Below are 24,518 nucleotides of genomic sequence, written 5' to 3'. Positions count from 1 at the left end.
CTGTCCTCTCAGGATGTAGTTCAGTGGTTTACACAGATAGAGAAATATGCAATTATGATAGAATGATAATTATGTGTGGCAGAAGTACATGGGGTACTACTATAGGAGCACATTACTAGAGAAATTGGTAGAGAGGGAGAGGTAAAAGATTCTTAACCTAGATTTGATCACCAAGGAGGCCTTCTAGAAGAAGTAACATTTAAGCTGTGACCTGAATGATGTGTTAGCGCTAACCTGAAAATGAGAATGCGAGTAAAAAGGAAGAGTGTTCCAAGCAAGTCCAAAGACAGAAAGTGAGTGAAATAAGGCAGGTTTAATGAACTGAAAGCCATCCAGTCCAGCAGGGGCTCTGATGGTCCAGGGCAGCACAGTGAGCCTTGAGGTTGGAGAAGCAAACAGATTATAAAGTGCATTGTTATAAACTGAGTTAGAGAGTTTGGATTTTCGTCTAAGGGTCTTGGAATTTGTTGTGGGTTAAATTGTGCCCCCCCCCCCCCGACTATGCTGAAATCCTAATCCCCAGTACCTCAGAATGTGACTTTATTTGGAAATAGGGTGAAAATGAAGTCAGACTGGGTTAGGGGAGGCCCTTCATCCCAGTCCATAATCCCGTATGACTGCTGTCCTTATAACAAGGGGAGAGGAGACACATGCAGACTGAGAGGAGAATGCCAGGTGATGACTGAGGCAGAGATTGAAGCCCAAGAATTGCCAGCAACCCCCCACAAGCTAGGATGAGGCAAGGAAGGATTCTCTCCTACAGGTTTCAGACTCCCAGCCTCCAGAATTCCAAGACCATAGACTTTTGTTGTTTTAAGCCATATAATTTGGGGTACTTTATTATGGCAGCCCTAGCAAACTAAGACAGAAAACAATAATGAGTTTTAGCCGGGGAATGATATGATTAGTTTTACATCTTAGAGAGATTACTGTGGCTACATTATGTACTGGGAATGGATTGGAAAGGCCAGGACTTAAGGCAAAAACAACAGTCAGAATGAGGCAACTTAGGCATCCAGGCAAGCAATGAGGTAGTCTGAACTAAAAATAGTGAATGCGTTTCAGAAATAGTCATGTAGTTGAATGGACAGAACTAGGAATTTTACCAGGGCAAACAAGAACCTACTAAAGGAGTCATCCTCTGTATCTCCCTTGCTCTATAGACCATAAATCTAGGTTGTTATCCATCAAGCAAGCAGTAAAGCTCCCAGTGTAAACCACCCAACCTCCAATGCTGTCAAGTTTATGTTTCCTAGGTTTATAGGATGAGGGCTAACAAAGGTCTTCCTCTCTTATCATTCATCCCACAATGCTCACTGAAGATCTGCTATATTTCAAGCAATAGGAATAAAAAGACACAGGATCACACTTAACTTTCCTGTATTGTGGGGGAGACAGACATGCTAACAGACAATTAAAAAGTCATGCCATAAGTAAAATGATAATAACTTTGGCTGAGTATATGAAGCCATAATCCAATCTAGAGAAATAATTAAAGGCTTTGTGGGTGGCTTCATGGAAGGCTTCCAGAACTGATTTCTTAAAATGTGTAGAAATGGATAAGAGAAAAAAGAAGGAAAAAGGGATGGTATCAATGAACGCATGAAAGTCAGAAGTGGCATGATTTCTGGATGAGGGATATAAGAAATACTGTGCAGTGGGGAGCATGATGTGAGAGGCAGAGCACTGTGAGAGATAAAGCTCAAGGCACACAGATAGGATCAGATTCTGGAGGGCCTAAGGGGCCATGCTAAGAAGCACGGATTTTCTTCACTGGCTAATGGAGAACCACTGGAAATAGCAAAACAAAAGAACAGAATCCGATTTATGGTTTAGATACTGATATTATGGTATATATGTAGAAAAAAGGATTTGAGGGGCATATTTAAAATTAGGAATGCAAGTTAGGAGACTTTTGAAGTAGCAAGAGAGAGAAATCATGAAAATGTGATCCAGGGTGGTAGAAATAGGAATGGAGAGGAGAAATGAGTGACAGAACTCCTCAGAAAGAAACACTGGCAAATTTTTGTAATTGGATTGCAGTTGGTAGGGGAGCAGGACAGCAAGAAAGGCAATCGGTTTCTGACAGGGGAAACTGAGATAGAGAATCCTGGAGATGCTGATTTAGTGGATTAAATGAGTTCATTTTGCATATAGAGTTAGAAGTGCCTGAGTAAAACACAAATGGAAATTCTAGCACTTTGATATATATGTGAACCCAGATATTCAAGACCATATAGATTTTGGAGCTATCAGTATATGGGTGACAATAAAAACTTTAAGTATAAATGGAATTGTACATTTGTTTATTGGATAATCGATCAAATGCATATTAACTACTTTGTATTTGTATAGGAACATAACGTAGAATGAGAAGAGACATAGGACAAGAACCTTGATGCCAAAAAGACTAATATTTAAGAGGTGAGATAATGCAGAGGAGAAACTATCAGACAGATTTGAGGAAAACTGAGAGTATGGACATCACAGAAGTGAAGAGAGCAGAAAGAAAGAGAAATAATTCCAGGAAGATATGGACTATAAATGACCTTTGATTTGAGACTATAAAATTTATTGATTCTTTAGTGACAGCAGTGTCACCATGGTGCTCATTAAGAGATATGGGCCATCCAAGTTTGTCTCAGTGTACACCAATGACCAACTCTCTTAGAGCCTTCAGATGTTTTTTCCTGGTCCCCTACAATTAGGAAAGTAATAGATCACAGGTAATGGCTAAGTGCCTTCTTCAGAATGACACTGTGTTTGAACTAGATGATCTTTGGTATTCCTTAAAACTGACAGATTCTATGATTGTTGTGATACATAACCTTCCTAGATTTACCCTGTTGCAAATGTAACCAGCCCTCATTATTTAATCTATTTGATTCATGAGAAAGATTAGGGAAGTAAGCTCAGATATTGAGTGAATCTATAACACTTGATTCCCATATTTTGAATATCAAGTGACAGAAGTATGGATAAAAAGGGATACCAGCCCTATCTCAAAAAATGTATCTGGATCTATTCTGTTCCTATGTTTGGAGAGCAAGAGTGCAGATAGTGAGGGATATCTATACCATCTTACATCTCAAAGATTGTCATGTACAATGTAGGGGCTTAAATAAATCATTTTATTTTTCTTTTTAAGTCAGTCAAAGCAAAGAATTCTCCAAAGTAATGTTTAAGAAATGTGGATTCTTCTGTAACATAGAAAGAGCACTGGACCAGAAGTCAAGAGACCTGGGAACTAGTCTCATGGCCAAAAGTAATCTGCTGGTTGTCTTAAGCAACCCATTTAACCCTCTGGACCTTAGACTTCCCATCTGTAAAATCTAGTTGGAATAACTAACTTTTAAGAACTCTTGCAGTCATTAGTCCATAAAATTAAAGACATAATTGTACTCTTTACCTTGCTATGACCACTGAAATACAAATCATTCATTTCAGAGAATATCCCAAAGGTCCAAGAAAGCATGTAAACTACCCCCTATTTTGGAAAGTCTTATATTCTCTCCAAGTAGGAAAGTGAGAGGGAGGTAAAACTCTTGTTTTCTTAAAAGATGAGAAAACTCATATGTAAATCAGGCAAGGTATGTCACCTTCCTAGCAATTGATTCATCCAGGAAAATTAAAGGATCAGAGAAACCCAGAGCCTTTATAAGAGTTTTACTCTTAAGTACCTACCAAATTGCTGTCATAATGTTTGAAATTCATATCTCATGAAATGGCAAACCTTGTGCTAGGCCTAAGGGAGATTTTCATGAGTAGAATTGCAATGTGTTGCCAGTCCTTTGAAAGGAGACCTCAGAGAGTTTAAAAAATTAAAGGATTTACACTTCAGAAGCAGGAAATGGAGTAAAGAACTCTCAAACTATCTCATTCCTGCAGGCTTATCAGAAGACTGGCATAAAGTAATGGAAGAACAAAAGAGACAATTATCTAGAAACACGGGCATAAAATTAAGAAAGCCCAATCATTCAGCACCTGAAAATTTTATCTTAAATTTTCATTTTCATCTAAAGGCAAAGTAAATACATTTAAGAACATTGAAAAATAAATAAATGAAGTGAAATAATTTAGTTTTCCTCCCTCATTTGCCCCCAAATCAAATAAATGTGGTGAGAGAATAGGAATGGAAAGAAAAGATATTTTATTTACTTGAGAAACACATCAAGCACACATATATTGATACAGAGATACCATTTATAGAGAACAGTTTGTGTGTGTGCGTGTGCCTAGAACTGGAAAAATCTAATCACAACCCAAGTGATGGGGAACTCTCCAAAGTATGTAATAAAAATGCCAACAGATTCTAGACACAAACTACAGTGGTCCTAATATCAGGTCATTTTAGTCCATAAATGCCTTAGGGTTCCAAGGACTCCCCAAAATGTGAATACTTATCAAGTGTTACAGGGAGATCTACATAGTGGAGGGGAAAAGGGGAAGAGAGAATAGTAATATGATTAATAAAATTATTAGGAGAAAATGGATCACTTTGTAAAGGCTGTAATAATGAAATACCTGAAGCATGAAGTCCAAGTTTTGGGTTTATTAGGCAATCTTTCCAATATGTTCACAAACACTCTTTCCAGATTCATTTACTTTGATATTCTCCTCTCACATCTTCTCATATTCTACATATTCTATCACTCCAAATATTCCAACCACACAAGATTCCTTCTTGCCTCTTAGGTCAAGTGTTCCAAAAGACTTTTATAAAAAGATTTGAGGGTAGACAGTCTATTTAGGAATATTCAAGGAAGGATGGATATGTATATAGTAAAGATGGATCAGGAAGGCAAAGAAGCTAAAACAAGATTCATTGTCAAACAGTAACCGTAGTAGGCAACTGATGCTAAATCCCACTGAGAACTTGGAACAGAGCACAATTTAGAATTGTCTCATTTGAAAGGCAGGAAACTAGGATATTTATTCTCCAATTCCATCTATCATTGGCTGAGATGTCTCCAAATTTCACCTGCTTGGTGAGAAAGTCTTCAAGTGGGGAGTTGTAAATGCTTGCAGTAGGAAATGGATGGCATGTACTGACATATGAGTGGTAAGAGGATATGGGTGGGGCACAAGCATCATCATTCCATTTCCCAAATACACTCTGCACATACCTGTGTGAATGCTGTCTCCTCGGCCTAACCAATGTCACGCCTTCTCTCCTTTTCCTTCTTTTTTCCTCCTTTGCCATTAAAAGTTTATTATTTTTTTCGAAATACATTCCAATTACCACTTATTTTTGTGAAGTTAAGGTCATTTAACAGTTTCTCTCTATGGAAAAATACTAAGATAGCTAACAGTCACTAAGTGCTTAATAAGTGTCTAAGCACTTTGTGAAGGAGGTACTACTTATACCCCCATTATACTGTGAAGAAGCTGTGTATCAAAGATAGTAGATGATAAGGCCAAGACTCAAGCCAAGGAAGTCTGTTTCTAGAACCCATGTTCTCAAACACCATACCACAATGTTATAAGTACCTCTCTTATTCTCATTCTGTGGTAGCTTATTCATCCAGGAAGTACATACAGAGCAGGAGGCAAGGAAGACCAAAAGTTCTCTACACATTTTCACAATATAAGAACCACTCTTGTGATCAAGTCAGTAATCATAACTTGGATCTCTACTATGTACCAGGCACTTGAAGCAAGGGAAAGTAAGAAACTTGAGCATAAGGATTTTGTTTTGCTCACTAGTGTACCTCAGCACCTAGAACAGTGCTGGTTCATAGCAGGTGCTCCATAAATAGCTATTTAAGTAAATCATTCATTCATTCCTATAAAAAATAAGATTTTACTTGTTAGGAGAGTTTAGTCAACCACACTGTTAGAGGAAGCACAGTTTACACAAGGCTACTCCCACTTTTGATACCAATTGCAAGTTTGGGGGGTTTCTAAAACTGCCCTTCATTTTAATAACTTACTAGAAGGATTCATAGAACTCACTGAAAGCTGTTATAACCACTGGTATGGTTTGTTGCAGGGAAAGGATACAGATAAAAATCAGCCAAGTGGAGAAGCATATAGGGAAGACTCCAAGAGGGTTCCAAATAAGGAACTTTCATTTGTCCTTTTTATGTATGACTTCAGCATCAATGTGTGACATTACACAAAGTATTGCCAACTGGGGAAAACCAAGCTTTGCAGTCCAGAGTTTTAACTGGGACTCCATCACATGGGCATGAATTTCCACAGGACTGATCTCCATCTCCAGCCCCTCCAGAGGTCAACTGATACCATGTGACCCAAAGTCCCTATTGTAAATCATGTTATTGGTCTTTCTGGCATAGCCAGACTCCACCCTAAGATTATCCAGTGGGGCAGTCCTCCACTTTAAATCACATTGTTAGACAGTCCAATATGTCCTAAGGCTTCCAAGCAAACAAAACACTCCTATCAGGCATGACATCCAAGGGCTCAGAGATTACCTCCCAGAAGCTAAAAACAAAGGCCAGACCTCTTTTTGGGCATTTTTTTTTACTACATATATACCTGTAGGTATGACAATATGATAGACTACATAGACTGAAAATATTCTGCTACAGTTAGAAATAGCACATAAAATAAAATAAATGTATTTTAAATGAATAATATATATTTATATTATATGTATATAGCTTTTGACAGAGTTAAGTAAAATGCAGGCACCAAAAATAAGAGGGAAGTGAAAATATGAGTAGTAAGCCCATGAGCAAGTACTAAGACTGTCCTTGAAGGAGGAAGGGGTAATGAGAGCAAAAATGAGAATTTCTGATCAAGGTGATTTATTGTCCATTGAGAAATCTGAAGTGAGATTTTATGTGGGAACCAAGCCCTCCTTGTAAATCCATAAGTCTTAAGGATCTCAAAGCTCAGTACATTGATGGAAGAGAGGGAACTAAACAAAGAAAGAAGAAAAGGAATGTAGTATACCTGGGATTTATCTCTCAATAAGGAACAAATTCTTCCTTGACAGTCTTTATATATAGGTTTGCAACTTATGTGGTTTGGGGTTTAATTTAAACACTACTCATGTTGTCTTCAAATAACTGAATTAATAAGTTAAAACAACAATAGCAAGAACATTGCACCATGATTCCTCTGTAGCAAAGGAAAAAAAGGATTTGGAGTACACCTGGGGCATTCACTGATAAAGTCATACTGCAGATGGGTTCATAATCTAAAATCACAAAACATATGAGGAAATAATCCATTATGAACAGGTATTAGTAGATACAATAAGGCAGACTCTCCCCAAGAACTTGGGAATATAATTATTTCAGAGAAAGACTATACCTAAGTGAACTTAAAATAATTAGATAGAAGAAATAAAAATATAAGAGAAATGCTATTAGAAATAACGGGTCCAGTTAATAAAATAAATATAATTTCAGAAGTTAAAAACATGGTCTTTAAAATTAAAAATTCAACAGATAGGTTAAAGAAGGCACAGCTGAAAAGAGAATACATTAGAGGAAATTAACCAGAAAGCAACATTAAGAGATAAAGAGGTAGAAAATATAAAAGAGAGATTATGGATAGAAATAAGAAAACCCAATATGCATCAGTTAAAAGTTCTATACAGTAAATAGAGAGCATTGCAAAATGGCTCTATTCAAACACAAAAGGGTTGTAAATTTTCCAGAACTAATTAAAGACATATTTCTTAGATTAAGAAACATTTTAAGTACTAATAAAAATAAATATAAATCCAGCATTTTTGTAGTGAAACTGAAGAACACCAAAGATAAAGAGAAGATCGTAGCCTAAGATCAAAGGTCAATAATCTAAATAGGAACAAGAATTAGAATGGCAGCTGGGAAACATAAACCATTAAGGGACCTTCTGTGAAAGCAATATTAAAAGATGTTTTTCCAAGAAAAAAGAAATTTTTCACAGAAAGAAGGAATGAGATAATAGAACAAAGATGAGCAAGGAAATTAGCTAACATATGGATAACTCTAAACATGCATTGACTGCATAAAAATAAACACAATGATTAATGTGGTGGATTAATGAATTAGGTAATACCAAAATACTTAACAACAATCACCTCAAAGTCAGGAGGGGTGAAACCTGCATCAAGTGAAAATATCTTTCAAAACTAAAGCAAAATAAAAATCTTTTCACCCAAACTAAAGCTAAGTATGTATATTTTTCAACAGCAGACCTTTACTATAAGGAGTGTTAAGGGAAGTTCCTCAAGCAAAAGGAAAATGATGCCAGATGGAAACTTGAATCAAATGAAAAAAGAATGCTGCAAATGGTGAATATGTGGTAAATATAAAACTACTTTCTAATTTTAAAAATTTCTTTAATGTATTTAAAGGATAATTGAATATTTAAAGCAAAAACTAATAATTTGGGATATAACATGAAGCAATAAAATGTATGGCAAGAGCAGTTCAAAGGATGGGAGAGGGGAAATGGAAGTAGATTGTAGTAAGTGATGTGATGTTATTAAAGATAGATTGTGATAAGTTTAACTGTATATTGCAAACCCGAGAGCAATCACGAAAAAATAAAACAGAGATACAACTAAAACGTTAATAGTGCAGATAAAATAAGCTTCTAAAACTGCTCAGCTAAACCAAAAGAGAGTAGGAAAAGAGAAAAAAGGGAACAAAGAAGAGATGGGTCAGATAGAAAAAAAAAATAGTAAGATGGCAGCCAGAAACCCAATCATATCAATGATTACATCAACTTTTAAAGGTATAGCATTCCAGTGAAAATACAGAGACTGTCATTTTGGATTAACAAAGGTAAGACCCAAATAACACTACCTTAGAAGAAATGCACTTTAAATATAAAGTCACAGATAGTTTAAAAGCAAAAGGTTGGAAAACAAATATGCCATAAAAACCCTAATATAAATAAAACTGGAGTGGTTATGTTAATATCAGAAAAAAGTAGCTTGCAGGCATTAAAAAGGACAATACTTAAGCATTAAAGGGGTCATTATCAAAAGGATGTAACAATCTTAAACGTGTGTTCAGGTAATAGTAGAGCTTCAAAATATGTAAAATAATAATTCACAGAACCAAAAAGAGAAACAGAAAAATGCACAATTATAGCTAGAGACTTTAACACCACTCTCTTAATAATTAATAGAACATGTAGACCGAAAATCACTATAGATATAGAAAAACTGACCTATGCTACCAACCAATTTATCCTAACTGCATATACAGAGCACTCATTAAAGAACAGTAAACACATATCCTTTTCTAGTGCACATGGAACATTCTCTAAGACTGACAATATTCTGGGGGCATAAAACAATTCTCAACTTTAAAAGAATTAAAATCATGCAGAGGATATTTTCTGACCACAAGAGAATTGATTAGAAATCAATAATACAAAGATACTGGAAATTTTCCAAATAGTTGGACATTGAAGAACACACATTTAAATGACCCTTAGGTTAAGAAAGAAATCTCAAGGGAAATAAGTGATTATTTTGAACTGAAAACATAATTATTTGTAGAGATACAAAGTAAGTCAAAGTGAAGATACTACTTCCCTCAAGATAATAGAAATTCCTTGTTTGTTATAGTTCTACCATCATCACTCTTTTCACTGTTAGCGCCTTCCTAATCAGTCCTCTCCAGTTATAAGCACCTGTATACCCAGTACCTTCTGACATCTAATCTAAATGTGACAAGAATACAAAACTATAGGTGAGGTCAGAAATTGATCATTCTACCATTTATCTACTGCATGGTGTGCCTGGGGTAAACCAAAGGCAAAGTATCAGCCAGTCTTTGCCTAATTCCTGAAGTGTAGTTCCTGCATTGTTTTTTTTTTTTTTTTTTTTCCATCAGTGGACTAAAAACCTTTCCCTGAACCATAGCCTGTCAATTTGAGATTCTGAAATGATTCCTAGCTCTTGCTTGTACCTTCCTCCAAGAGGCTAGGCCCTAGTTTCTCATTTCATGCCTGCTGGCTAGAGTTACATTTTTAATAGGTCTGGAATTGGGATATGGCTGCCATATTTAACTACACATACTGCCCACCACAGTGATTCCTATTACTATATCTGCCCTTTCTCCTCTACAATCAAGATTGAAAAAGCTCAGTTATTAATGTTAAAAATATTAATCCCTAATTTCCCCAAACACTGTACAGTGGGTTGAATGGTGGCCCCCCAAAAGATGTCCCCACCCTTCCCCATAATGGTGGCACCCCTTTTCAATATAAACAAGTTAGGGGAGGTTACTGCCCAGATATCCCTGAAGACAGACAGTTATCAAACAAGAGGGAGGAGTGGCAACAGACAAGATGGAATTTAACAAAGTACTATGAATACTGAATCTTAAAAAAAGATAGATAGATAGAGAGAGAGAGAGACAGATAGATAGATGACAGAAAAATATGTATTAGAACAGCTAGAAGGAAATAACTGAAATGGTGGAACTGTAACGCATAACATTCTTTGAAATTTGCTTTATAACTACTCGTTAAATTGTACTTGGAAAGTTACACTTTTCTGTATATATATTTCACAATAAAAAATATTTAAAAAAAGTACATCCACCCAAAACCTGCAAATGTGACCTTATTTGGAAGAAAGGGTACTTGCAATTGCAATTAAGGTGAAGATATTGATATGAGATCATCTTGGATTAAGGTGGCTTTATATCCAATGACAATGGTCCTTGTAAGAGTAAAGAAGGGGTATAAGACTCAGAGAAGAAGTGAAGGTGAAGAGAGAGACAGAGTTTGGAGTTGCGCAGTCTTAAGCTAAGGAATATTTAGAGCCACCAGAAGCTGGAAGAAGCAAGGAAAGATTCCCCCCCAGAGCCTGTGGAGGGAATATAGTCCCACTGACACCTTGATTTCATAGCTCTGGCCTTCAGAACTTTGAAATAATAAATTTCTGTTGTCTTAAACACCCAATTTGTGGTAGTTTGTTATGGCAGCCGTAGGAAACTAATGTAACTATTCACTGGATACTGTGGGAAACAGCCCAGAGAGCCTGCCTGCAGGTGGTCCAACCCTAACTTGACAGTGACTGCCCCAATGTCTGAGTTCCCAGAACATCTTGCAGCTTTATCTCCCTAAGTCAAGGCACTTGTTTCCTTTGCTCGTTATTCTCATATAGCTATTCATACTTTTTTCCCTCCCTTAGCTTGGCTTTTACAAGAGGTAACACAGGATGGTGGGACAAACATCAGATTTGGAATGTAGTCCTCATTGTGTCATGGGCCATTTTGCGTAATGAGGCCTCATTTATTCATGTGTAAAATGAAGAAGTTGGGCAGGATGATCTCAACAAATGTGACCACCTTGTCCCAGATGATTTTAGTAATGAGAAGTCCCACGTTCCAGGAAACTCCTCAGACCTGGGCAAATTATATGGTTGTTCAACCTATTTCAAAGGTCCTTCTTAGCTCTAAAGCACCATTACTCAAAGCCTTTCACTAATATTTTACTTTACACTATATTTCTTTTCATCTCACTCTGATTTCTTTCTCTTAGAACTCTCAAGTCAAAGGTCCTTTTATTTTCCAACCTTGTAAATTTTGATCCAGTTTCAAAAAAACTTCTTGCCTTTGCATTGAATTGAATCCAGATTAACCTGGGGATCCACCACTATCATAAACAGAACATTTAGAGGATTTAATTTTTAAGATCCTGGATTGTATGCAAAATATTTCTATGGAACAGATTATCCTCTTGTAGTTTTGGGTTACACAGATACATGGCAGCCTAGCCCAAAGCAATGACTATTGGAATCAGCACTACTGATTGAGTCCATCGATCAATTTTACTATCCTCTTATTTCTCCAGAATTTTTTTTTTAATTTTCTATTAGAGAAGTTGTGGTTTATGAAAAATCATGCTGAAAACACAGAGTTCCTATATAGACCCCTCACACATAGTTTTCCCTATAATTAACACTATGCATTAGTATAACTCTTAAAATTGATACAACAATATTATTATAATTATGCAATTACTGTAGTCCATAGTTTACATTAAGGTTCACTGTTTGTGTTGTAACAATCCTATGCTTTTTTTTTTAATTTTTATTCTGGTAACATACATACAACCTAAAATTCCTTCTTTAAGCCCCATTTAAATACATCATTCTTTACCAAAACTTTCCCATCACCCAAACAGAAACTCTGTACCAATTAAGCATGAACTCTGCATTCCCTACCCCCTGATAACCTGTGTTCTAGTTTCTGACTCTATGAATTTTCATATTCTAAATATCATATCAGTGAGACCATACAATATTTTTCCTTTTGTGTCTGGCTTATTTCATTCAACTTGATGTCTTCAAGGTTCATCCATGTTATTGCACATATCAGAACTTCTTGCTTTTTGATTCTACTTTTCAGACACTTTCATATTCCTTCCTTGCTATTCTAGACAGGTGTGGAAAGAAAGTAAATTCTAAAATGGTGAATCATGTCTTTTCCTTCCTTAGGGGGTATCAAACAAAATGTAATCATTTAAAATATATTATTATTATATTAATTGTAATTAATATAATCCTGCTGTCCATAGCAAACATGTAAGTAAGGAAAAGTATGTCTATCCATTTTCTCAGTGGAATTGCCAAGATAACATCTATGGCTTTTGTGTTTCGTAACATGAAGTCAGTAGTTAAACATAAAGTAAATTAGGTAATAAACAACTCATTGTCGTTTTCCAGAAGGCAATAGATATCTCTTTGAAAGATGACACTTCAAGGAAATAAGGATTAAACAAATAAATCTACATAACACAGTAGAAATCACAAGGTAAATTGCCCAATGTTTTTAAAGTTAGCAGTAAAAAATAAAATATGTATCATGGAGGAATATGCAGTGAGGCATCTCACTACCTATTAAAATTTTTTATTAAGTGGGCTCTACTTGTCTCTTCCAGATAAAATCTCTGATTTGCCAGAGTCATCAGTAAACAAAACTACAATGTTTCTTTCAAAAGCTTCCCTATGCAACAAAGCTCAAATAAACGGAATTAGGAAAAATCTTTCTGAATTTTGAATTATTCTGTGCATTGTCCCCAAAAAATGCCGATTTTTATTTTCATATTCTACAAGAGAAGGACTCCAGTTCTTATTTGCAACTTTCTTTGATCCTAGGACTCAGACATTAATCCATGGAAGCTGAGCTGGTGACAGTTAGTGTGTCATATTGCATTCATAATCACCCACTCTCCCCACCCTATTCCTGGAGAAAGCCTTGTGCACAAGACATCAACTTGATCCTTTATGCAAATCCACTCCTGCTGGTCCTTCCTTCCAATCTCCCAGATATGCCCAAGCTGGCCTGCAGCCCAGAGAACTCAGATTAGATTTAAAATAAGCCACTTGACAAGAGAAGAGTCATATAATGGCCAACCTATCTAACCCTTGCCTTCTGATTCCAGTGCTGGAACTCTTTGACTCCCACCTGAAGTGAGGATGCTTGGCATTTAAAATTACTCCTCTTTCATATTTAGGGACACTGGTGCAATGGCTTCAGTGATTGCATAGCTGGGCTTTCTGTTGGTTGCTGTGCTGGTTTGAATCTATTATGTTCCCCACAAAAGCCATCTCCTTAATGCAATCTTGTGATTAGTCTTTTGATTAGGGTGGAACTTTTGATTAGGTTGTTTCCATGGAGATGTGGCCCACCAAACAGTAGGGGAGACCTTTGGTTATATGATTTCCATGGAGGTGTTACCTGCCATTCAGGGTGTGTATTAATTAGATCACTAGAGTCCTTTAAAGAGAAGCTGAGAGAGACATTTTGGAAAGAGAGCTAAGATATGTAATCCAGAATTTGCCCCAGGAGAAGCTAATGTCAACACAGACCAAGACTCTTGGAGCTGCTTGGAGTTGCAGACAGAAGGATGTTTGGATATGCTAAGCTAAGAGATGAAGCTGAGGGTTTGCTGCGGAGAAGCTAAGTGAAGACCCCCAGATGCTTAGAGATAAACGCCATGGGAAAAGGAATCAAGGACACACAGGAGCTGAGAGAGAGGAGTGAAGACAGAAGCCCAGAGGTGTTTTGGAGAAAGCCATTTGAAACAACCCAGAGCAAAGGACCACCAGATGTTGGCCACTTGCCTTCCCAGTTGACAGAAGTGTTCTGGACTCCATTAGCTGTTTCTTCAGTGAAGGTATCCTCTTGTTGATGCCTTAGTCTGGACACTTTTATGGTCTTAGAACTGTAATTTTGTAACCTAATAAATCTCCTTTATAAAAGCCAATCCATTTCTGGTATTTTTCATAATGGCAGCTTTAGCAAATCAGATCAGTTGCTCCCTGACCTTTGTGCCTCAGTGTTAATATCAGGGCTTCTGCTATGTTCCTGTGGTCATTTTTATTGAGATCAGAAGGTTGGGCCCTGTTCCCTGCCTTAATAACCCATACAGGGTCCCAGCACCTCCAGGAACTGTGTCTGCAAGCACCTCTTCCAGCTTAGTTGACCCATCAAGTAAAGAGGTATGACCTTCCCAGGATGACCTTACTCATCACCTATGAAGTCCTGAGCTTCTTGTCCGGTAGCAACAGGAAACCAGAGAAAGAAGCTCAGACCTGTTCCAGTGGACAAAAGGAAGCCATGCTAATTGCTTAAGCAGAAACATTACATGATGGAGAGGGTCTTTATGAAAAAATAAGTCTGTAAAGAAAAAGATGAATAAATACAAATAAACATGCTCCTATGCAGCCCATTAAGCACATTTCACACTACTTCCTCTTTGCCAAGGATATAAGTTCATTTAGCTCCAACTTTCTTCCTTTCGAAGTGAAACAGAAATAAGGGGTTTTGAGTGCTGGCTATTCTTATTCTCACCAGGTTTCTTCTTTTGTATATCACTTTACATCTTCAAACAAACAAACAAAACCCTGATGCTATTGTGCCCAGTATAATAAAACTGTGATGGTAATAAGGTACTTAGAAAATGTCTAGGATAAAGTTGAATCCAACTTGGAGTTTCTCAAATATCTTAAATGCCTTTCCAAATGTTTGAGTTCTAAAATAATTCAAGATGCATTTAGTAGGATGTTTTTTATGTCTTACTTAAACCCAGGAGGACTTTAAGAAAAATAGAATCCAAAGATTTCTGATCCCTTCACACTTCAGTAAGCCAAATGCAATTTCGAAAGTGGTACTTGATATCCAAGAAAACCTTTCTATTTTTTAATGCATTTTTTTCCTTGAAAGGGGTAATAATTATAATACAAACCAACTCAGAATTCTCCACATATTGCCAGAAATTTAAGCCACAAATATTCAACTCAATGTGTTTCTTTGTTTTCTAGTAAAGTGCCTATCTCCCTTAAACATTTTCAGAAACATTTCATATCCATGGTGTAATTCCCACTCTTAAATCTTGGTGCCCATTTTCATTACCACAGCATAGGTTGGTGGAGCCAGTGCATAATGGACTTCCACAGACATTGTTAGCAAACTGATGTGGGTTTAGCTTTTACCCCAAATCCAATGCAGAGTAAGAGAGACAGCCATGGGGCACCCAGTAGAAAAGAGTAGCCTGAAATTCACTCAAAGAACACTTAAAAAAAAAAAAACAACAAAAGACCAACTTAAAATGTAGCAGATTACATTGAGGGGTGCTAAGGAACCCTAGAAATAAAGGTTAGAGAATGGGAGTTTAATAGCTATGCAATCTTCTTGGATGCTTTTCTGTTCCTTTTCTGCGTAGAGACATCTTTAGAACGCTAAGTGTGTACCATTAGCTAGAACAGTGGGAGAGGAGAGTACCTAATCATGTGGCACAGATGTCCATTTTTAAAGGCTGATGAACATCATACAAAAAATAAACATGCTTGTTTAGAAGCACATAAAAGAATTTGAAAACGTGGCTTGAGTAAAGCTCTATACATTTACTAGCTGAGAAAGCAGAGTGAGTCTGCAAATTGCTCTAAAACTCAGTTCCCTGATTTGGTTAAAGGGGATAATATCAACTTCACAGGGCAGTCTAAGAATATATCATTCTAGAGATTATAGTCAGTCCCTTCCATACATGTGCTTCTATTTGGAAATATTTCTATCTGGAAAATAAAGAACTACAAGTATTCTCTCCCTAGCATTTTATTAGCAAAGATTGAGATGACCAAAAACTGATCTTGAAATTCACAAATTATAAAACAATTGAAAAAGAAAGACATTGTATTACAGAAATAGATCATACCACTGGGGTGGGAAATTGAAGGAGTTCTCCTAGGGAGACAGAGACAAGACAGAATATCCAGGTGAGCTTGGTCTCTTCCTCACTCATCAGGTTAAAGCCAACCTGGCTCGTGGTATGAAACTGGCCTGTGAGGGCTGCTCAGAGTGGCCATGAACCTCATAGATCTGCACCTCCACCATCCAGAGACCCACCAAACCTGCATCCACAGTAGTTGGACTTTATAAGGACATGACCTTTTGGATGTTTTCTAGACTAGAGATTACTCAGGACAAGACCATTTTTACCAAATCATGAGAGAATTTCTCCCTTCCCAGACTCCTCTAGACCACACTAACTCCTTGAAGTTTTAGAAAAATAATTCAGGCATTAAGAGTTGAAGGAGTCAGGATTTTTGCAGAAAAGAAGATGGCCCATTCAAAGTGGGTAATTTGAAAAGTGTTCAGTAAAATGAAAATTTTTAGAAGTATAGGTAAAGTGTAGGGAGTAAAGATGGGGGAGCATTATTGGCCTTGAGCCAAAGGGCCCCCAGTGGCAAAGAAATCTGTGTAGCTAGGGTCTCCTTACAGGAGGGAGCCAGCTTGTGGTGAAGTCCTCCCATTCTCTGGAAGGAAATCCCTTGGGCAACTAAGTGCCCTCACCTCACTGTCCCTCTTCCATCCTAGCTCTTGCCTTTGGCTGAACCCAACTGGAAACCAGACAACAGGCTTGCCACTTAAGTAGGGCAAAGAGCGCATACCAAATGGATCGATTTGCTAGATGCTTGCTATGATGCAAACAGCCTTTAATTGAACAGCCTTAATTTCTCAGAGTGGATGCTAGCTTCAAAATGGACCTTAGAGAAAATCACGCCCAACCCTTTTATTTCATAAATAAGAGAACTGGGACTTCAGAAAGACTTGCTCACAGCAATACAACTGACAACCCAGACTAAACAGCAGAGTCCTAGGAAAGCTCTCTTTCTTCAATGCATTGACCAGGAGGTCAGTGACATCATTCACAACCTAGCTAAGGCAAAACATTGCAAAACACTTTGCAATCCCTAGGATATCAGACAAATTAAAGGATTCTCCAGAGTAAATGGCACATGTAATCCCTTTCTGAACTCCCAAATCTCTACAGTACCAGCAGCTTTTAAAGGGTCATCAAACTATAAAACAATTCAGAAATGAAATTTTTCCTTTGTTCTTTTTTAGTGCTAAGGAAAATGTCTAAAAACCCTGAGAAAGACCACCACAAACTCTCTAGAACAAAATGTTTTACTTCCTTTTGAATTAGCAATAAAAAAGTTACTTAAACAAAGCTCATTGTTTGAAGACTGACTGCTCCACATATATCCTAAAGAAATGATAAGAAACCACATAGTCAGCAATGTAGAAGATCAAAAAAAAGCTCCACCCAGAAGCAAATAGATTTCCTATAGAACTGTGAAGCTTCTTATCTAGAGGAAGGATTTTGTTTCCTTGTCAATCAATCCCAGCAGATCTTCTGAGGACTGGCCACACCTTGGGCTGGGGAAAGCTCAGGAAGGAATGTGGGAGGGTAAAGGGGTGAGGCAATTTCCTGATGGTTCAGCTGCTGGCAAGCCTCTGGAGCCTGGGAAAGTTGTGGTGTAGGAATTCCTCTCCTTAGAGAGCTCGCATCCCAGCATAAACAATGCTGTGAACCGCTGGTGGTAACTCCCAAGTCATGGTTTGAGCAATCCCATCCACCAGCAGCAGGTTATGCCAGATCACGTCCTGGACTTTCCACCATGTTTTGTTTACACTGTTTGTTCTCCCGGCTGCCAACATATAGCATTGTTCTAAAGGCAAGTGCTCTCTGAGGGAGACAATTAGCTTCACCCAAGATTAAAGTGGAAGAATCATTAAAAGGCAAATCACAGAAGAAAAGTCCTGGTAGGGCTCCTAGATTGCCAACTTCTAGGCTCTTGGCTGATAGTTCTTCCAACTGAAAGGTGTGTTTTGATTATGGTTTACATGCAGTTTCTGATTCATCTGCAGAGACTTAAGTATCAGGATGGCACCCTTCCACAAAAGGCAACTCAGAAATTATATGACCATTAAAGGGCCACATTTCCTGTGCTTCTTACCTATGCCCCTGTCCTTTGTGGACAAAACTCGGAGGAGTCGTGCAAAAACTTTCTTTCTTGGCTGAAGCACCACCGAAAGTAACACTTGTTTAATGGAGGGTAAGAGAGCCTATTTCTGGATTGGTTTCCCCTCATACAGAGAAGTCTCTTCTCTGACTTCCAAAATTAAGCTATCAGTGAGGAAGCATCTAGCCACTAAAAGAGTTTCCTCCAGCTAGATCTGTGCAGAAGGGAGCCAAAATAAACCAAGAAAAAATTGATAAAAAATGCTTTATTCAAAACAAAATTTCCTACTTCTTAAGAGACTGGCTGGATAGCAGCCTTGAGGATAATTTATTTGCCATATTCTCTCTTTCATTCAAATATAAAATGGATACTTGGCTCTTCCGGAGCATTTTGGAAGCTCTCATGGTCTTTAAATCTAGTGCACTGGTGACCCCTAGAGGACACAATTCTGGTTAAGACTAAATAATTTGTTGCTCTGGGGAGAATGTGAATACATTATTAATTTTACAGCTGAAAAATAGCTTTTGGCTCTTATAGACCCAAGAGATTTCAAGAAATTATCTTCCTCCAAGTAAAATCTCCAAGATGTCAAATGATCCATTTTCCTGTAAATGAGAAAAGGTTGTTGTTGATGGAAATCTAAGAAAAGATGAATTCTCCCAAGATATAGCTCATTTTCTGATGAATTCTAACTTGGCTGAAACATGAAATGTTGGCTTAAGTGGATTTCTTTAGCTTTCCTTTGTCCCTTCCCCACCGTGTCCTGCTCAGTTCTCAGCACAAGCATTTGAAAATGTCAGAAAAAAAGGATTCAAAGAAGATATTCTTGAATCCATCTAAGCTGAAGGTGCTTTCCATTTCCACAATTTGAATGAAGTAGCCAGCCACGCTTCACCATATTTTTCCTTCACCAGAAGACCTTTCCAACCTAACTGAATGAGGTTGGAGGGATTCTAAGGGCCATGGAAATTGGATTGCAGCATGATAGTACAATGGGGCTTTAACCTCCTCCCATAGGGTTTCCAAGAGGTCCTGGGACAGAGGTACTTTTCCATTCATAGGCAGAGCCAGGAGCTTTGACACACTTCCACCCTGAAGTAGTAACATAGACTCCATGCTACTTACCAATAGGGACAGAAGTCAACCTAACACCTCAACTTGCAATGCAGGGCCATTTGAGACTAGGTCAGAGCGTCTTCGAATAAAAATTACTTATTTATTTAAAACCATCTACGTTCTGGACACTTTTCCAGCTACATATCATATGTTATCTCTCATTTTCAAAACAACCCTGCAAGGTAAGTGTTAGTCTCTTCATTTTACTGTGAAGAAACTGAAACGTAGAGAGGTCAACTTGATCACTGTCACTCAGCTTATAATTCAGTTTGGTTATATTCTAAAATTTGTGCTATTCCCACTACATCACCAAGTTCTGAATATCATTACATGTTAGAGCAGAAAAGGACTGTTGCACTCATAGTTTAATCTTCTCATTTTATAAATGAAGAGATGGAGTAAGTAAAATGATGTGACCAAGGTTACACATCTCAGTGGCAGAGATGGAGCTAACACCAGGTATCTTAATTCCCAAGCCAGTGTTCAGGTCACTACATGAAGTCTATAACAATTATTTTCTTGCCTTCACAGCATAGATACTACAAAATCATTCTCCTCTAGTGCTCTCTCTCCTATTTACCTCACCTTGGTTTTCCACCTTGGTGAGCTCTTTCTGAGGACCACAAAGAATCCTACAAGGATCCCAACTCTAAACCCAAAGCCTTTCTCACCATTTGCCTTTCTATACAGCTGTCCTCCTTTTCCTGTATATGAGTCTTCCAACCCAGACCCTAAGAGCAAAGAACACACTGAGCATGGAAGTGGGCATGGGTTTACTTGGGACTTACTGAAAGGAGATGGTGGTCTCACAGTTGCAGCCGGCCTGGAAAGCGGACCATGCGAAAAAGAGAGGGGTGTCAAGGAGAGTGCTTATAAAGTTTTGTTACAAGGTCTCGGTGAGATTTGGTTACTAACAGTGATTAGGAGGGAAGTTTTACTGATCCCCCCTGGGGTGGAGTGGGGGGGCTGTTGCCTGGTGGTGTGGGCGGCTGCCTGGATGTCATAATGGAGGAAGGGGCAGGGCCCCAGGCCCTGGGTCCTCACAATGAGAAATAAAGTTGGGCCCTCCAGGGCACAGACAAGGGCCATTAAAATAATGTGAGGAGAGGTAAGTCTTGAAACTCAAGATTCTGAGAGGGATTATGATAGACGTTTAAAAACCAGACTGCATTTCTAGAATTGGAAATTTTATTTTTCTCTAAGAACCAACTTATTATATGACTTCTGGAAAACCCAGTTTTTTTCTCAGCAGGCCAATTTCTCCTAATATCATGGCTAAGTTCTGTAAAAAGATACAGTATTTTGTTAAAGTTTACAAATAAATGATAAAACCATCAAATATTTTAAAAAGAACAATTCTGATAATGAGAACATGAGATGATAAGAATACAAAAATATGCAATCTATGCATTGTACAAGAAAGGCTCTTCAATAATTTTTGCTTCTACTCCTTTGAACTGTGTGATTCTTGGTCCATTCTCCAAGTTAATGCTTTGGCAGAAAGGTGCTGTCTCTTTTGAAACTGTTATCAGTGAAATGTTAGCAGCTCTAATAAAGATGTGCTAACTCAAGAGGCTAAAGCTAGTAGCAAAATGGTAGTTTGGGGATTATCTGGGAATTTTAATTGTCTCTTTTAGCACTGTCCCTATATCACTGTTGATGCAGTTTTCAATGACTCATCTTTGCAGTAGAGGAAGAGGTTTCTGGGAACCACCTAGGTCTTCAAGGTCAGTTGTTAAAAAGTAACAAGTCTCCTTCATTATTAGAAGTCAAGGGCGTCCTGTCTGGCCTAAGGAACTTGACCTTTAGGAATCATTAAGAGTCAGTTAGGAAAATTCCCATGTGGTTCAGCCTGTGAGCTGGGTTTTTAGTAATCCTTGTAAAGGTGCAAGGAAATAACCATGTGCCATTTAGGGTGGCCCATTTGTAGGACTGCGATATAGGAGAGGGAAGAAGGTAGAGGGAAGAGAGTTAAAAATTCATTCTTTTAATGCCTTTTCCTGAGTTTTGATGTCTGGTCTGCCTTGTCCCAATTTTAAGGCTAGCTTGCTGGCTGGCACTACAACAAACAGTAATTAGAAAAGCTCTGTTCAACCTTCTCCTCCACCTTTTTACCATAGTAGAGCAGTTAACAATAGAACTGCAGCAGAGCTCCCAGCTAGTAGTAAATTGAAGGAATTTTCATTAGGATTATGTGCTGTTCACTTTTTTTTCTAGTTTCTACCTTGGAAAGGGTAGTTTGTATAGTGTTATGAGGTGTTTTTTCAAATGCCAAGTATTTTTTCCTGCTGTGGTCACTTACTGATGTATGTCTAGGGCTGAATGGACTGTTGTCTTATCTCTCACAACTTACCAAGTTTTGCAGTACAGAAGCTTTAACACATTAAAATCTTCCTCCAAACCATGTGATAAAGCAAACCCATCCTTCTCAGTAAGCTGATGCCTAATAAAAATTAAAAGCAGAGGAAAAGAGAGCTGTCAGTGGCCAATTGCTATAGGCAGTACAAAGGAGAACAGAAAAGAAAGCACTTAAAATGTTTGATGTAGTTGTCTGGATAAATATGAAAAGCAACATTTAATACTTAACTAAACTTCTCTGCAGACTGCAAAAACAAAACAGGGTCTCCCCAGGACAAAGTGGGAATATGGAAAAAGATAAAAGTAATGCAGGAAAAAAACAAAACGGATCTGGCTCACAGAAAAAATATTGCTTCTTCATATCTAAGAATATGGAGTTTGTGATTTTCAATCAAGTAACAGATTGCTTGGGACCTAGAGAACAGAAGAGAGAAAAACAGAGACTATGATATCAGATAGCTCAGTGATGTCCAGGATGAGGCAGATTTTCAGTTGAGAGGTAATTTTATTGACTTACTTTGTGGTGCCCTTTTCAATGTATCTTACTTAATTCTCACAACAACCTTTATAAGGTAGGTAATTATTTTAATCATCATATTTTGCTGATGAGAAAACTGAGGCTACATGAGTTAGGCAAATTGCACCAAGTCAACCAATAAGTAAAATGGTGGAGATTTGAACCCAAAAGATCCTGACTTCAAGACCTGTACTCGGTCCTTTTAACCACGCTCTCCGGTAAAACTGCCAAAAGACTGCCAGGCCTGTTTCCAAGAGCAATTGTTCCAGTCCTGGAATTGATTTTTACTTAGCCAGGGCTCCTTGATAGCACCATGCATCACTTTAGTTCTCACCAGACTGTAAACACTTTGTAAGCAGGGACATTGCCCTGCGCAATGACTGGCCCATAACAGACACTCAAATATTTGTTGCAAATTAGCCCTCATTCTCAGGGGAAAACAAGATAATTTGGAAGTAGCCTAGGCTTTGGGCTTTGACTAAAATGGATCAAAATAGCTATCAGTCCAGACAACTTATTAAATCTCTCTCGGCCTTTTTATTCTTAGGTATAACATGGGATATTACCTCAGGGCAATATCTACCTCAGATATTTTTCTGAAGATGGGATAAGTAAGTTTATTTCAGAAACTTATGCAATAATTGACACAGCTCAAGGACTTAACACATGCCTCTTCGTTTTCCTGAATGTAACAGTACACAAAGACCATTAAATCTAAACCTTTAACAGAATGAGACATAGATGCCAAATGGTACAATGAAATTAATTATAATATTGATAATGATAATATTTAAAAACAAACAAAAACTTTCAAAGCTCCATAAGGAAGAAATGCTTTGCAAGATGAAGAGTTACTAAAATATCCTACAAGCACATTATTTAGCACATAGATAAATGCATATCAAGTGGAAATACCTAGCACTCATTCTGGTAGGACTGATTCATTTCAAATAATAAAATCCAATTGGAAGTTGAACCCCAGAACTCTGAGATTTGAAAAATAAATAGTTTCTGAGAATGTGAGTTGAAGAAGGACTCATCAAAAAGACATTAAAAAACTCCTTTGTAAGTAACCTCAGATCCAAATAATTTGAATTGATGACTCTATCATAGAGGTTTCATGACTCACCAAAATATCATGTGGTTTTTTCATGCTGAAAAAATATGTTGTGGAATATGATCTGTCTAGTATGGTTTTAAAAGAGATTTCTTTTTCCAACCTGCATAAACCTGGATATTTATAAGATTTTTACAGTAAATTAATAAATAATAAATTCAAGCTAAGATAGGTATTTAAATGAGTGTTCTTTTCTTAAATTCATTTTTATTGAGATATATTCACCTACCATATAGTCATACAAAGCATACATTCAATTGTTCACAGTACCATTATATAGTTGTGCATTCATCACCAAAATTAATTTTTGAACATTTTCATTACCACACACACAAAAATAATAAGAATAAAAATTAAAGTGAAAAAGAACAATTAAAGTAAAAAAGAACGATGGGTGCCATTTTTTTTTCCTCCCCATTTTTCTACTCATCCATCCATACACTGGACAAAGGGGAATGTGGTCCATATGGCTTTCCCAATCACATTGTCAACCCTAAATGAGTGTTCTTATACCCAGACCACTAAAAGGGCATTTTAAATAGAGTCTTGAAAATAATATATTAGGATGCTGTGCTGGTTTGTATATACTATGTCCCCCAGAAAAAGCCATATTCTTTAATGCAATCTTGTGGGGGCAGACCGATTAGTGTGGATTAAGTTGGAACCTATTGATTCAGTATTTCCATGGAGGTATGGCCATGCCCATTCGGTGTGGGCCTTGATTAGTTCACTGAAGCTCTATAAAAGCTCAGACAGAAGGAGCTCACAGCTAGCTGTAACTGAGACAGACATTTGGAAGATAGCCATTGGAAGTTGATGCAGACATTTTGGAGAACACCATTTTGAAATGCAACCTGGGAGCAAGCAGATGCCAGCCACGTGACTTCCCAGCTAACAGAGGTTTTTCTGGATGCCAATGGCCTTTCTCCAGTGAAGGTACCCTTTGTTGATGGACACTTTATGGCCTTCAGACTGTAACTGTGTAGCCAAATAAACCCCCTTTTATAAAAGCCAATCCATTTCTGGTATTTTGCATCCTGGCAGCATTAGCAAACTGGAACAGATTTACCACCATATTAGTATATAACCTTATGGAACAAGAATTCAGAGTTACCTTGTGTACAGTGGGAATTATTTCAGCTCCAAGAAACAAAATACTCAACTAGGAG

The 24,518-nt window shown here is 37.6% G+C and overlaps 1 long non-coding RNA gene across 1 annotated transcript in view; it reads right to left on the bottom strand.

Annotated features, from left to right (window-relative positions):
* Nucleotides 1-21,799, bottom strand: part of LOC119506293 — a 137,815-nt gene extending 116,016 nt beyond the window's left edge. Inside the window, exon 1 of the long non-coding RNA XR_005210968.1 lies at nucleotides 21,711-21,799. This is a non-coding gene — a long non-coding RNA (uncharacterized LOC119506293). The remainder of the gene's footprint in view (nucleotides 1-21,710) is intronic.
* Nucleotides 21,800-24,518: the final 2,719 nt, after the last annotated feature.

Source organism: Choloepus didactylus, chromosome 11, assembly GCF_015220235.1.
Source record: "Choloepus didactylus isolate mChoDid1 chromosome 11, mChoDid1.pri, whole genome shotgun sequence".
Taxonomy (NCBI): Eukaryota; Metazoa; Chordata; class Mammalia; order Pilosa; family Megalonychidae; genus Choloepus; species Choloepus didactylus.
The sequence above is the reverse complement of the archived record's forward strand: the minus strand, read 5'-3'. Positions and strand labels throughout refer to the sequence as shown.